Below are 12709 nucleotides of genomic sequence, written 5' to 3' on the forward strand. Positions count from 1 at the left end.
CTTTTTATTGCCTAATTGCTCTAGATGGAACTTCCAGTACAATGTTAAATAACAGCAGTGGTACTGGGCATCCTTTTTTTGTTCCTGCTTTTAGTAGGAAAGCTTTTAGTCTTTCACCATTGAGTGTGATATTCGCAGTGGGTTTTTCATATATGTTCCTTATGTTGAGGAAATTTCCTTCTCTTCCTATTTTTCTAAGTGTTTCTAGCAAGAAAGGAGGCTGTATTTTGTCATATGCCTTTTCTGTGTCAATTGAGATGATCACGTGGTGGTTTCCCTTCATTTTGTTAATGTGTGTATTACATTAATTGATTTTCTTGTATTGAAATACCCTTGCATATCTGGGATAAATCTCACTTGACCATGGTATATAATTCTTTTCTGTGTTATTGGATTAGATTTGCTAGTATTTTGTTGAAGATTTTTGTATCTACATTCATAAGAGAAATTGATACACAATTTTTTATTTCTCTTTCCCTAGCTTTGATGTTAGAGTGAAGTTAACCTCATAGAATGAGTTAGGTAGTATTGCCTCCTTGTGCTAGTTTGAAACTGTTATGTACTCCCAGAAAAGTCATTTTCTTTTAATCCTGATTCAATGTTCTGGGTGAGACCTCTTGATTAGATTGTTTCACAGAAGTGTGACACACCCAATTGTGGATGTGATTTTTTTATTAGATTACTTCAATGGAGATGTGACTCCCCATTCAAGGTGTGTCTTAATTAATTTACTAGAGTCCTTTAAAATGGGAAACATTTAGGAGAAAACTTAGATGCAGACTTTTGGAGATTCTTAGAGTGCCAAAAGAAACGCTTAGAGAAGCCATATGAAGCTAGGATACAGATACTTGAAGAGAGGAAATCTCCAGCTCTGGGAGATGCTAAGCTAAGAAATGTAACCCAGAGTATTGCCCCAGAGCAGCTAAGCAAGACCCACAGACACTTAGAGAGGAAGCCACTAGAATTAGAACCACGAAGCAACAAACCAGCAGACACCAGTCACATGCCTTCCCATGTAACAGACATCAGGCTTTCTTTGGAGTCAAGGTATCATTCTCTGCATGCCTTAGCTTGGACATTTTTAAGACCTTAGAACTGTAAACATATAACTCAATAAATGCTCTTTATAAAAGCCATTCAATTTCTGGTGTAATGAATTCTGGCAGCATTAATAAACTGAAACACTCCTCTTCAATTTTTTCGAAGAGTTTGAGCAGGACTGGTATTAATTCTTCTTGGAATATTCAACTGTGAAGCCATTTGGTCCTGTGCATTTCTTTGTTGGGAGGTTTTTGAAGACTGATTCAATCTCTTTATTCATAATTGATCTGTTGAGATCGTCTATTACTTCCAGAGTCAGTGTAGGTTGTGTGTTTCTAGGAATTTGTCCATTTCATTGAAGTTGCTTAATTTATTGGCATACAATTGTTCATAAGATCCTCTTATGATCCTTTTTTATTTTTGTGGCAGCAGTAGTAATGTCCCCCTTCTCATTTCTGATTTTATTTGCATCTTCTCTCTTTTTTGCTATGTCAATCTAGCTAAAGGGTTGTCAGTTTTATCGATCTTTTCAAAGAACCAACTTTTGGTTTTGTTAATGCTCCCTATTGTTTTTTTTATTCTCTATTTCATTTATTTGTGCTCTGCTTTTTGTTAGTTCTTTCCTTCTGCTTGCTTTGTGTTTAGTTTGTTGTTCTTTTTCTAGTATCTCCAGGTGTGCAGTTAGGTTTTTTTTTTACCTCTTCTTTTTAAATTTAAACACTTAGGGGTATAAATTTCCCTCTGAGCACTGCCTTCCCTGCTTGCTATGTTTTGATATGTTGTGTTCTTGTTTTCATCTATCTCAAGATACTTACTGATCTACCTTGTGGTTTCTTCTTTGACCTATCGATTGTTTTAGAGTGTATTAATCAACTTCCATATATTTGTTGATTATCCAGTTCTTCACCTGTTATTTCCATCTCCATTCCAATGTGGTCAGAGAAGATGCTTTGTACAATTTCAATCTTTTAAAAATTTATTGAGACTTCTTTTGTGTCCCAACATATGGTCTGTCTGTGAAAATGATCTATGCATACTTGAGAAGAATGTATATCCTGTTGTTTTGGGGTGCAATGTTCTATTTATATGTGTTAGGTCTATTTCATTTATCATATTATTCAAGCCCTCTGTGTCCTTATTGATCTTTGGTCTAGATGCTCTATCAATTGATTGTCTCCAACTATTATTGTAAAGTCATCTATTTCTCTCTTCAGTTTTGCCAGTACTTGCCTCATGTATTTTGGAGCACTGTGGTTGGTTGCGTAAATATTTATGATTGTTATTTCTTCTTGGTGGATTGCCACTTTTATTAATATATAGTATCCTTTTCTCTTATAAAAGCTTTTGACTTGAAGTCCATTTTCCCCTTGTATTTGTATAGCTATCCCAGCTCTTTTTTTTCGTTACTATTTGCATGGGTTATCTTTTTCTATCCTTTCAACCCATTTGTGTCTTAGGATCTAAGGTGAATCTCTTATAAGCAAGATAGAGTTGGATCATGTAGTTTTTAAAAATCCATTCTGCCAATCTGTGTCTTTTGATTGGGGAATTTAATCCATTAACATTCAATATTATTGCTGTATATGAAGTACATACATAAGTCATTTGTCCTTTGGCTTTCATATATTGTATCTTCTTTGCCTATATGTTTGAATGAACGTTTTGTCAGATAAAGAATTTTTGGCTCACAGTTTTTCGTTTCAGTACTTGAGTATATCATACCACTGCCTTCTCATCTCCATGATTTCTGAAGAGAAATTGGCACTTAATCATGAGAATCTCTTGTATGTAATGAATCACTTTTCTCTTGTTCCTTTCAATATTCTCTCTTTACATTTGGGATTTGATATTCTGATTAGTATATGTCTTGGAGTAGGTCTGTTAAGGTTTAATCTGTTTGGAGTTGGTTGTTTTTCATGGGCATGGTTTTTTTTTTTTGGCTAAAAATTTGAAAAATTTTTATTTTCATGGGCTTTTTTTTCTTCCCCTTTTAGATTTTTCTGATAAGTTAAAAGGGATAGAATTTATAGAAAGGCACAGAAGTTTTTCTTTGGATGTTTGATGAAAATACAGGAAAAGAGCACATTTAGTGTTAGTAACAGAGAGTAAGTGTGGAGCACCTACAGCTGAAAAGCAGAATATATTTTTGCTCCCAGTTATACAATTATATTAAAATACTGGAACAGGAGTATTTTTTGTTGTTGTTGAATACCTAAACCAATTGCTTGTTCATGGATTCTTCAGTTGTAAAAGTCCAGTGTGTAACTGAAGTCAAGTTAACTATGTACCACCAACTATTCCAGAATTGTAGACCATCAAAGCCCTCCCCCAACCTCACCCTACAAACAAATAAAAGGAGAGAAAAGTACTTCCCTGACACTCACAGAGGCTGCTTAACTTTTGACAAGACCTGCAAATCATATTCGTTATATATACTTATATATTTATATCCCGTCAAACTTCAAGACATTTATCCCGCATTCTTGCAGTGTTCAACGTAAAACCAAAAAATCAAGGGAGGAGTGGGGAAAATGGTGAATCATTCTGGGTTCCCCACAATAAGCATATCACTTTAGTCACAGAACAAGATACAGAGATCTTTTAAGCGGATTTGCCTTTCCAGTGGGTCATTTGCTGCCCAAGTTGATGATAGCAGAAACTTAAAAACCATACTTGTTAAGTCTTTATTCACTAATCACTTGCATTCACTCTTAAAAACAAAAAGAAAAAACAACAACTACAACAAAAACTACTCAGTACTGGAGATTAAATAACGTTTTGTAGTCTCTTAAAATAAATTTTGATTCCTTAAGAAGTCTAATTACTTTCAGTTGCCATTAAAAAATAACTATATAACTATATATAGTTATATTTGTATATATTATTCTGTGATTCTACTTATGGTTCCTCTGCTGCATTGAAGATTTCGGAGCATAAAAGCCTTGTGTCCCCCATGAATGGTGGCTCTAATGCCACAGAAAGGTTACGAATAGGCAGTCTGATCCCGCTGCTCTTCATTGATCTGGACTATCCATGACTTCATTGTAAGTGATTATCCTCTGGGATCTTGTTTCTGCAAATTCCAAATAGATTCCATTTCTTTAGTGTGATATACAATAGCAGTCCTCAAGTCAAAAGAACCCCAGCTATCATTCATTTCTAGGCCTCTCTGATATCTCTTCTTTGATGGAGCCTAACAAAGTGTTCATAGGAGAGGCCAGAGGCTTTTGATTTTCTATCTCATAGTCCTTTGAGAGAAACCCTAAAGCACCTTGACTACGGTGTCTGCTTTTTGCAGGTCACCTATATGACTGGGTTCCAAGGATAAGGCTCCACTGTCGCTAGTAGTCCCAGGTTTTAGAATGCTACCCAGAACTTGAGGACTAGTCTGCTTTTTTCCAGCCCATAAGCCTTGGGAAATAAAGGATGCTCAGTTCCTGAGGGGATTATTTCAGCACCCTGTGAAACCAAAGTGGCAGGATATTCCCCTTGAAATGTCACCTCCATCACTTTATGATCCGATGACTTCCCAATAACAGTCTCCAGGCCAGCAATGGGTTCATTTAAAATGAAAAAACCACACTGATTCTGGAAGATATCCCCCAAGCTTTGCTGATCTCTCTGAGAGGACAGATTCACTTGTGTTGCGCTCAACAGCACAGGTGCATATTTGAAGGATAGATAAAAAGCTAGACTTAGTTTGTTCAACATCTGCTGAAGTTAAACTCATGTCCTGGAGAACTGAGTCCCAGCAGAGATGGGAGTATTAGCAGCAGCAGTAAGCAGTGGCTGACCTCTGGAGAATATCCACTTGCATTAGTCCCTGCTAAAACAGGTCTGTTAGAAAAACTGGCAGAAGTAACCGATTTCAGTGCAGACATAGGGACCTGGGATACCGACTTGAAAACTGGTTCTGCGTTTCCCCAGTAGATGATGAAGATGAAGATGAAGAGGGAGACACAGAAGAATTCTGTACAGTTTTGTTAAGGTTTTCCTTAACTTTGCTTGCATAACTTATTTTAGGAACTATTTTAGCACTGCTATTGTCCACTGGAAAAACTGGGGGTGGTTTAAATACTGCCCACGAGTCCTCCTTGGAGGCAACAGCTAAAGCATGCTTTCCTTTGAGTCAATCGTTAAACTTTTTGCTGCTCACACCAGGTTTAACATCAGAACTCTTCCATAGCACATCACCCATAGTGGGTTTTCCTCGGCTTGTTCCTCCAAGCCCAGATTCGTATTTCCAAATGGGCTTAGAACCATCTACTCGACTTCCCTTTTGTTCACTGTAGTCAGGTTTGAAACGTTCAAGTTCCTGCTTTAAAGTTGGGACACTGGCCTCTTGTTGCATTATTTTGTCCTGCACTAAATTAAGGTTTTCACAGCCCTTGGCACTATTGTGCCTAGATTTCATTTTTTTTTTATTTTTATTTTTTAGTTTTTAGAATAAAAGTATTATGTGGTCATTTTTTTTATTTAAGTGGAAAAATAAATGTAGAAAGAAGACAAGAAATATAAATTATATCCCACCACTCAAAGGTAATGATACTTTTTTTTTATTAATTAACGGAAATAAAGAAATTAACCCAACATTTAGAAATCATACCATTCTACATATGCAATCAGTAATTCTTAACATCATCACATAGATGCATGATCATCGTTTCTTAGTACATTTGCATCGGTTTAGAAGAACTAGAAACACAACAGAAAAAGATATAGAATGTTAATATGGAGAAAAAAAGTAATAATAATAGTAAAAAAAAAAAAAACCTATAACTCAGATGCAGCTTCATTCAGTGTTTTCATTCAGTGTTTTAACATGATTACTTTATAATTAGGTATTATTGTGCTGTCCATTTTTGAGTTTTTGTATCTAGTCCTGTTGCACAGTCTGTATCCCTTCAGCTCCACTTACCCATTATCTTACCCTGTTTCTAACTCCTGCTGGACTCTGTTACCAATGACATATTCCAAGTTTATTCTCGAATGTCGGTTCACATCAGTGGGACCATACAGTATTTGTCCTTTAGTTTTTGGCTAGACTCACTCAGCATAATGTTCTCTAGGTCCATCCATGTTATTGCATGCTTCATAATTTTATCCTGTCTTAAAGCTGCATAACATTCCATCGTATGTATATACCACAGTTTGTTTAGCCACTCTTCTGTTGATGGACATTTTGGCTGCTTCCATCTCTTTGCAATTGTAAATAACGTTGCTATAAACATTGGTGTGCAAATGTCCGTTTGTGTCTTTGCCCTTAAGTCCTTTGAGTAGATACCCAGCAATGGTATTGCTGGGTCATATGGCAATTCTATATTCAGCTTTTTGAGGAACCGCCAAACTGCCTTCCACAGTGGTTGCGCCATTTGACATTCCCACCGACAGTGGATAAGTGTGCCTCTTTCTCTGCATCCGCTCCAGCACTTGTCATTTTCTGTTTTGTTGATAATGGCCATTCTGGTGGGTGTGAGATGATATCTCATTGTGGTTTTGATTTGCATTTCTCTAATGGCCAGGGACATTGAGCATCTCTTCATGTGCCTCTTGGCCATCCATATTTCCTCTTCTGAGAGGTGTCTGTTCAAGTCTTTTTCCCATTTTGTAATTGGGTTGGCTGTCTTTTTGTTGTTGAGATGAACAATCTCTTTATAAATTCTGGATACTAGACCTTTATCTGATATATCATTTCCAAATATTGTCTCCCATTGTGAAGGCTGTCTTTCTACTTTCTTGATGAAGTTCTTTGATGCACAAAAGTGTTTAATTTTGAGGAGTTCCCATTTATTTATTTCCTTCTTCAGTGCTCTTGCTTTAGGTTTAAGGTCCATAAAACCGCCTCCAGTTGTAAGATCCATAAGATATCTCCCAACATTTTCCTCTAACTGTTTTATGGTCTTAGACCTAATGTTTAGATCTTTGATCCATTTTGAGTTAACTTTTGTATAGGGTGTGAGAGATGGGTCTTCTTTCATTCTTTTGCATATGGATATCCAGTTCTCTAGGCACCATTTATTGAAGAGACTGCTCTGTCCCAGGTGAGTTGGCTTGACTGCCTTATCAAAGATCAAATGTCCATAGATGAGAGGGTCTATATCTGAGCACTCTATTCGATTCCATTGGTCGATATATCTATCTTTATGCCAATACCATGCTGTTTTGACCACTGTGGCTTCATAATATGCCTTAAAGTCAGGCAGCGTGAGACCTCCAGTTTCGTTTTTTTTTTTCCTCAAGATGTTTTTAGCAATTCGGGGCACCCTGCCCTTCCAGATAAATTTGCTTATTGGTTTTTCTATTTCCGAAAAATAAGTTTTTGGGATTTTGATTGGTATTGCATTGAATCTGTAAATCAATTTAGGTAGGATTGACATCTTAACTATATTTACTCTTCCAATCCATGAACACGGTATGCCCTTCCATCTATTTAGGTCTTCTGTGATTTCTTTTAACAGTTTTTTGTCGTTTTCTTTGTATAGGTCTTTTGTCTCTTTAGTTAAATTTATTCCTAAGTACTTTATTCTTTTAGTTGCAATTGTAAATGGAATTCGTTTTTTTGATTTCCCCCTCAACTTGTTCATTGCTAGTGTATAGAAACACTACTGATTTTTGAATGTTGATCTTGTAACCTGCTACTTTGCTGTACACATTTACTAGCTCTAGTAGTTTTGTTGTGGATTTCTCCGGGTTTTCAATGTATAGTATCATATTGTCTGCAAACAGTGATAGTTTTACTTCTTCCTTTCCAATTTTGATGCCTTGTATTTCTTTTTCTTGTCTAATTGCTCTGACTAGAACTTCCAACACGATGTTGAATAATAGTGGTGATAATGGACATCCTTGTCTTGTTCCTGATCTTAGGGGGAAAGTTTTCAGTTTTTCCCCATTGAGGATGATATTAGCTGTGGGTTTTTCATATATTCCCTCTATCATTTTAAGGAAGTTCCCTTGTATACCTATCCTTTGAAGTGTTTTCAACAGGAAAGGATGTTGAATCTTGTCAAATGCCTTCTCTGAATCAATTGAGATGATCATGTGATTTTCTGCTTTGATTTGTTGATATGGTGTATTACATTAATTGATTTTCTTATGTTGAACCATCCTTGCATACCTGGGATGAATCCTACTTGGTCATGATGTATAATTCTTTTAATGTGTTGTTGGATACGATTTGCTAGAATTTTATTGAGGATTTTTGCATCAATATTCATTAGAGAGATTGGTCTGTAGTTTTCTTTTTTTTTTTTTCTTTCTTTTTTTTTTATTAATTAAAAAAAGAATTAACAAAACAATTAGAAATCATTCCAATCTACATGTACAATCAGTAATTCTTAATAACATCACATAGTTGCATATTCATCATTTCTTAGTACATTTGCATCGATTTAGAAAAAGAAATAAAAAGACAACAGAATAAGAATTAAAACAATAATAGAAAGAAAAAAAACAAAAAAAACAAAAACAAAAAACCTATACCTCACATGCAGCTTCATTCAGTGTTTTAACATAATTGCATTACAATTGGGTAGTATTGTGCTGTCCATTTCTGAGTTTTTATATCCAGTCCCGTTGTACAGTCTGTATCCCTTCATCTCCAATTATCCCTTCTCTTTTTTTTTTTTTTTTTTAATTAACGGAAAAAAAGAAATTAACCCAACATTTAGAGATCATACCATTCTACACAGGCAATCATTAATTCTTAACATCATCACATAGATGCATGATCATCATTTCTTAGTACATTTACATTGGTTTAGAAGAACTAGCAACATAACCGAAAAAGATATAGAATGTTAATATAGAGAAAAAAATAAAAGTAATAATAGTAAAATCAAAACAAAACAACACAAAACAAAACAAAAACCTATAGCTCAGATGCAGCTTCATTCAGTGTTTTAACATGATTACTTTACAATTAGGTATTATTGTGCTGTCCATTTTTTAGTTTTTGTATCTAGTCCTGTTGCACAGTCTGTATCCCTTCAGCTTCAATTACCCATTGTCTTACCCTGTTTCTAACTCCTGCTGAACTCTGTTACCAATGACATATTTCAAGTTTATTCTCGAATGTCCGTTCACATCAGTGGGACCATACAGTATTTGTCCTTTAGTTTTTGGCTGGATTCACTCAGCATAATATTCTCTAGGTCCATCCATGTTATTACATGGTTCATAAGTTTATCTTGTCTTAAAGCTGCATAATATTCCATCGTATGTATATACCACAGTTTGTTTAGCCACTCTTCTGTTGATGGAGATTTTGGCTGTTTCCATCTCTTTGCAATTGTAAATAATGCTGCTATAAACATTGGTGTGCAAATGTCCGTTTGTGTCTTTGCCCTTAAGTCCTTTGAGTAGATACCTAGCAATGGTATTGCTGGGTCGTATGGCAGTTCTATATTCAGCTTTTTGAGGAACCGCCAAACTGCCTTCCACAGTGGTTGCACCCTTTGACATTCCCACCAACAGTGGATAAGTGTGCCTCTTTCTCCGCATCCTCTCCAGCACTTGTCATTTTCTGTTTTGTTGATAATGGCCATTCTGGTGGGTGTGAGATGATATCTCATTGTGGTTTTGATTTGCATTTCTCTAATGGCCAGGGACATTGAGCATCTCTTCATGTGCCTCTTGGCCATCCGTATTTCCTCTTCTGAGAGGTGTCTGTTCAAGTCTTTTTCCCATTTTGTAATTGGGTTGGCTGTCTTTTTGTTGTTGAGATGAACAATCTCTTTATAAATTCTGGATACTAGACCTTTATCTGATATATCATTTCCAAATATTGTCTCCCATTGTGAAGGCTGTCTTTCTACTTTCTTGATGAAGTTCTTTGATGCACAAAAGTGTTTAATTTTGAGGAGTTCCCATTTATTTATTTCCTTCTTCAGTGCTCTTGCTTTAGGTTTAAGGTCCATAAAACTGCCTCCAGTTGTAAGATCCATAAGATATCTCCCAACATTTTCTTCTAACTGTTTTATGGTCTTAGACCTAATGTTTAGATCTTTGATCCATTTTGAGTTAACTTTTGTATAGGGTGTGAGAGATGGGTCTTCTTTCATTCTTTTGCATATGGATATCCAGTTCTCTAGGCACCATTTATTGAAGAGACTGCTCTGTCCCAGGTGAGTTGGCTTGACTGCCTTATCAAAGATCAAATGTCCATAGATGAGAGGGTCTATATCTGAGCACTCTATTCGATTCCATTGGTCGATATATCTATCTTTATGCCAATACCATGCTGTTTTGACCACTGTGGCTTCATAATATGCCTTAAAGTCAGGCAGCGCGAGACCTCCAGCTTCATTTTTTTTCCTCAAGATGTTTTTAGCAATTCGGGGCACCCTGCCCTTCCAGATAAATTTGCTTATTGGTTTTTCTATTTCTGAAAAATAAGTTGTTGGGATTTTGATTGGTATTGCATTGAATCTGTAAATCAATTTAGGTAGGATTGACATCTTAACTATATTTAGTCTTCCAATCCATGAACACGGTATGCCCTTCCATCTATTTAGGTCTTCTGTGATTTCTTTTAGCAGTTTTTTGTAGTTTTCTTTATATAGGTTTTTTGTCTCTTTAGTTAAATTTATTCCTAGGTATTTTATTCTTTTAGTTGCAATTGTAAATGGGATTCGTTTCTTGATTTCCCCCTCAGCTTGTTCATTACTAGTGTATAGAAATGCTACAGATTTTTGAATGTTGATCTTGTAACCTGCTACTTTGCTGTACTCATTTATTAGCTCTAGTAGTTTTGTTGTGGATTTTTCCGGGTTTTCGACGTATAGTATCATATCGTCTGCAAACAGTGATAGTTTTACTTCTTCCTTTCCAATTTTGATGCCTTGTATTTCTTTTTCTTGTCTAATTGCTCTGGCTAGAACCTCCAACACAATGTTGAATAATAGTGGTGATAGTGGACATCCTTGTCTTGTTCCTGATCTTAGGGGGAAAGTTTTCAATTTTTCCCCATTGAGGATGATATTAGCTGTGGGTTTTTCATATATTCCCTCTATCATTTTAAGGAAGTTCCCTTGTATTCCTATCTTTTGAAGTGTTTTCAACAGGAAAGGATGTTGAATCTTGTCGAATGCCTTCTCTGCATCAATTGAGATGATCATGTGATTTTTCTGCTTTGATTTGTTGATATGGTGTATTACATTAATTGATTTTCTTATGTTGAACCATCCTTGCATACCTGGGATGAATCCTACTTGGTCATGATGTATAATTCTTTTAATGTGCTGTTGGATACGATTTGCTAGAATTTTATTGAGGATTTTTGCATCTGTATTCATTAGAGAGATTGGTCTGTAGTTTTCTTTTTTTGTAATATCTTTGCCTGGTTTTGGTATGAGGGTGATGTTGGCTTCATAGAATGAATTAGGTAGTTTTCCCTCCACTTCGATTTTTTTGAAGAGTTTGAAGAGAATTGGTACTAATTCTTTCTGGAACGTTTGGTAGAATTCACATGTGAAGCCATCTGGTCCTGGACTTTTCTTTTTAGGAAGCTTTTGAATGACTAATTCAATTTCTTTACTTGTGATTGGTTTGTTGAGGTCATCTATTTCTTCTTGAGTCAAAGTAGGTTGTTCATGCCTTTCTAGGAACTTGTCCATTTCATCTACATTGTTGTATTTATTAGCGTAAAGTTGTTCATAGTATCCTGTTATTACCTCCTTTATTTCTGTGAGGTCAGTAGTTATGTCCCCTCTTCCATTTCTGATCTTAATTATTTGCATCCTCTCTCTTCTTCTTTTTGTCAATCTTGCTAAGGGCCCATCAATCTTATTGATTTTCTCATAGAACCAACTTCTGGTCTTATTGATTTTCTCTATTGTTTTCATGTTTTCAATTTCATTTATTTCTGCTCTAATCTTTGTTATTTCTTTCCTTTTGCTTGCTTTGTGATTAGTTTGCTGTTCTTTCTCCAGTTCTTCCAAGTGGACAGTTAATTCCTGAATTTTAGCCTTTTCTTCTTTTCTGATATAGGCATTTAGGGCAATAAATTTCCCTCTTAGCACTGCCTTTGCTGCGTCCCATAAGTTTTGATATGCTGTGTTTTCATTTTCATTCGCCTCGAGGTATTTGCTAATTTCTCTAGCAATTTCTTCTTTGACCCACTCGTTGTTTAGGAGTGTGTTGTTGAGCCTCCACGTATTTGTGAATTTTCTGGCACTCCACCTATTATTGATTTCCAACTTCATTCCTTTATGATCTGAGAAAGTGTTGTGTATGATTTCAATCTTTTTATATTTGTTAAGACTTGCTTTGTGACCCAGCATATGGTCTGTCTTTGAGAATGATCCATGAGCACTTGAGAAAAAGGTGTATCCTGCTGTTGTGGGATGTAATGTCCTATAAATGTCTGTTAAGTCTAGCTCATTTATAGTAATATTCAGATTCTCTATTTCTTTATTGATCCTCTGTCTAGATGTTCTGTCCATTGATGAGAGTGGTGAATTGAAGTCTCCAACTATTATGGTATATGTGTCTATTTCCCTTTTCAGTGTTTGCAGTGTATTCCTCACGTATTTTGGGGCATTCTGGTTCGGTGCATAGATATTTATGATTGTTATGTCTTCTTGTTTAATTGTTCCTTTTATTAGTATACAGTATCCTTCTTTGTCTCTTTTAACTGTTTTACATTTGAAGTCTAATTTGTTGGATATTA

At 35.6% G+C, this 12709-nt stretch overlaps 1 pseudogene; it reads right to left on the reverse strand.

Annotated features, from left to right (window-relative positions):
- Window positions 1–4055: 4055 nt before the first annotated feature.
- LOC143656769 (FMR1-interacting protein NUFIP2-like) overlaps window positions 4056–12709 on the reverse strand; it is a 31331-nt pseudogene continuing 22677 nt past the window's right edge.

Source organism: Tamandua tetradactyla, chromosome 15 (genome assembly GCF_023851605.1).
Source record: "Tamandua tetradactyla isolate mTamTet1 chromosome 15, mTamTet1.pri, whole genome shotgun sequence".
NCBI classification, from domain to species: Eukaryota; Metazoa; Chordata; class Mammalia; order Pilosa; family Myrmecophagidae; genus Tamandua; species Tamandua tetradactyla.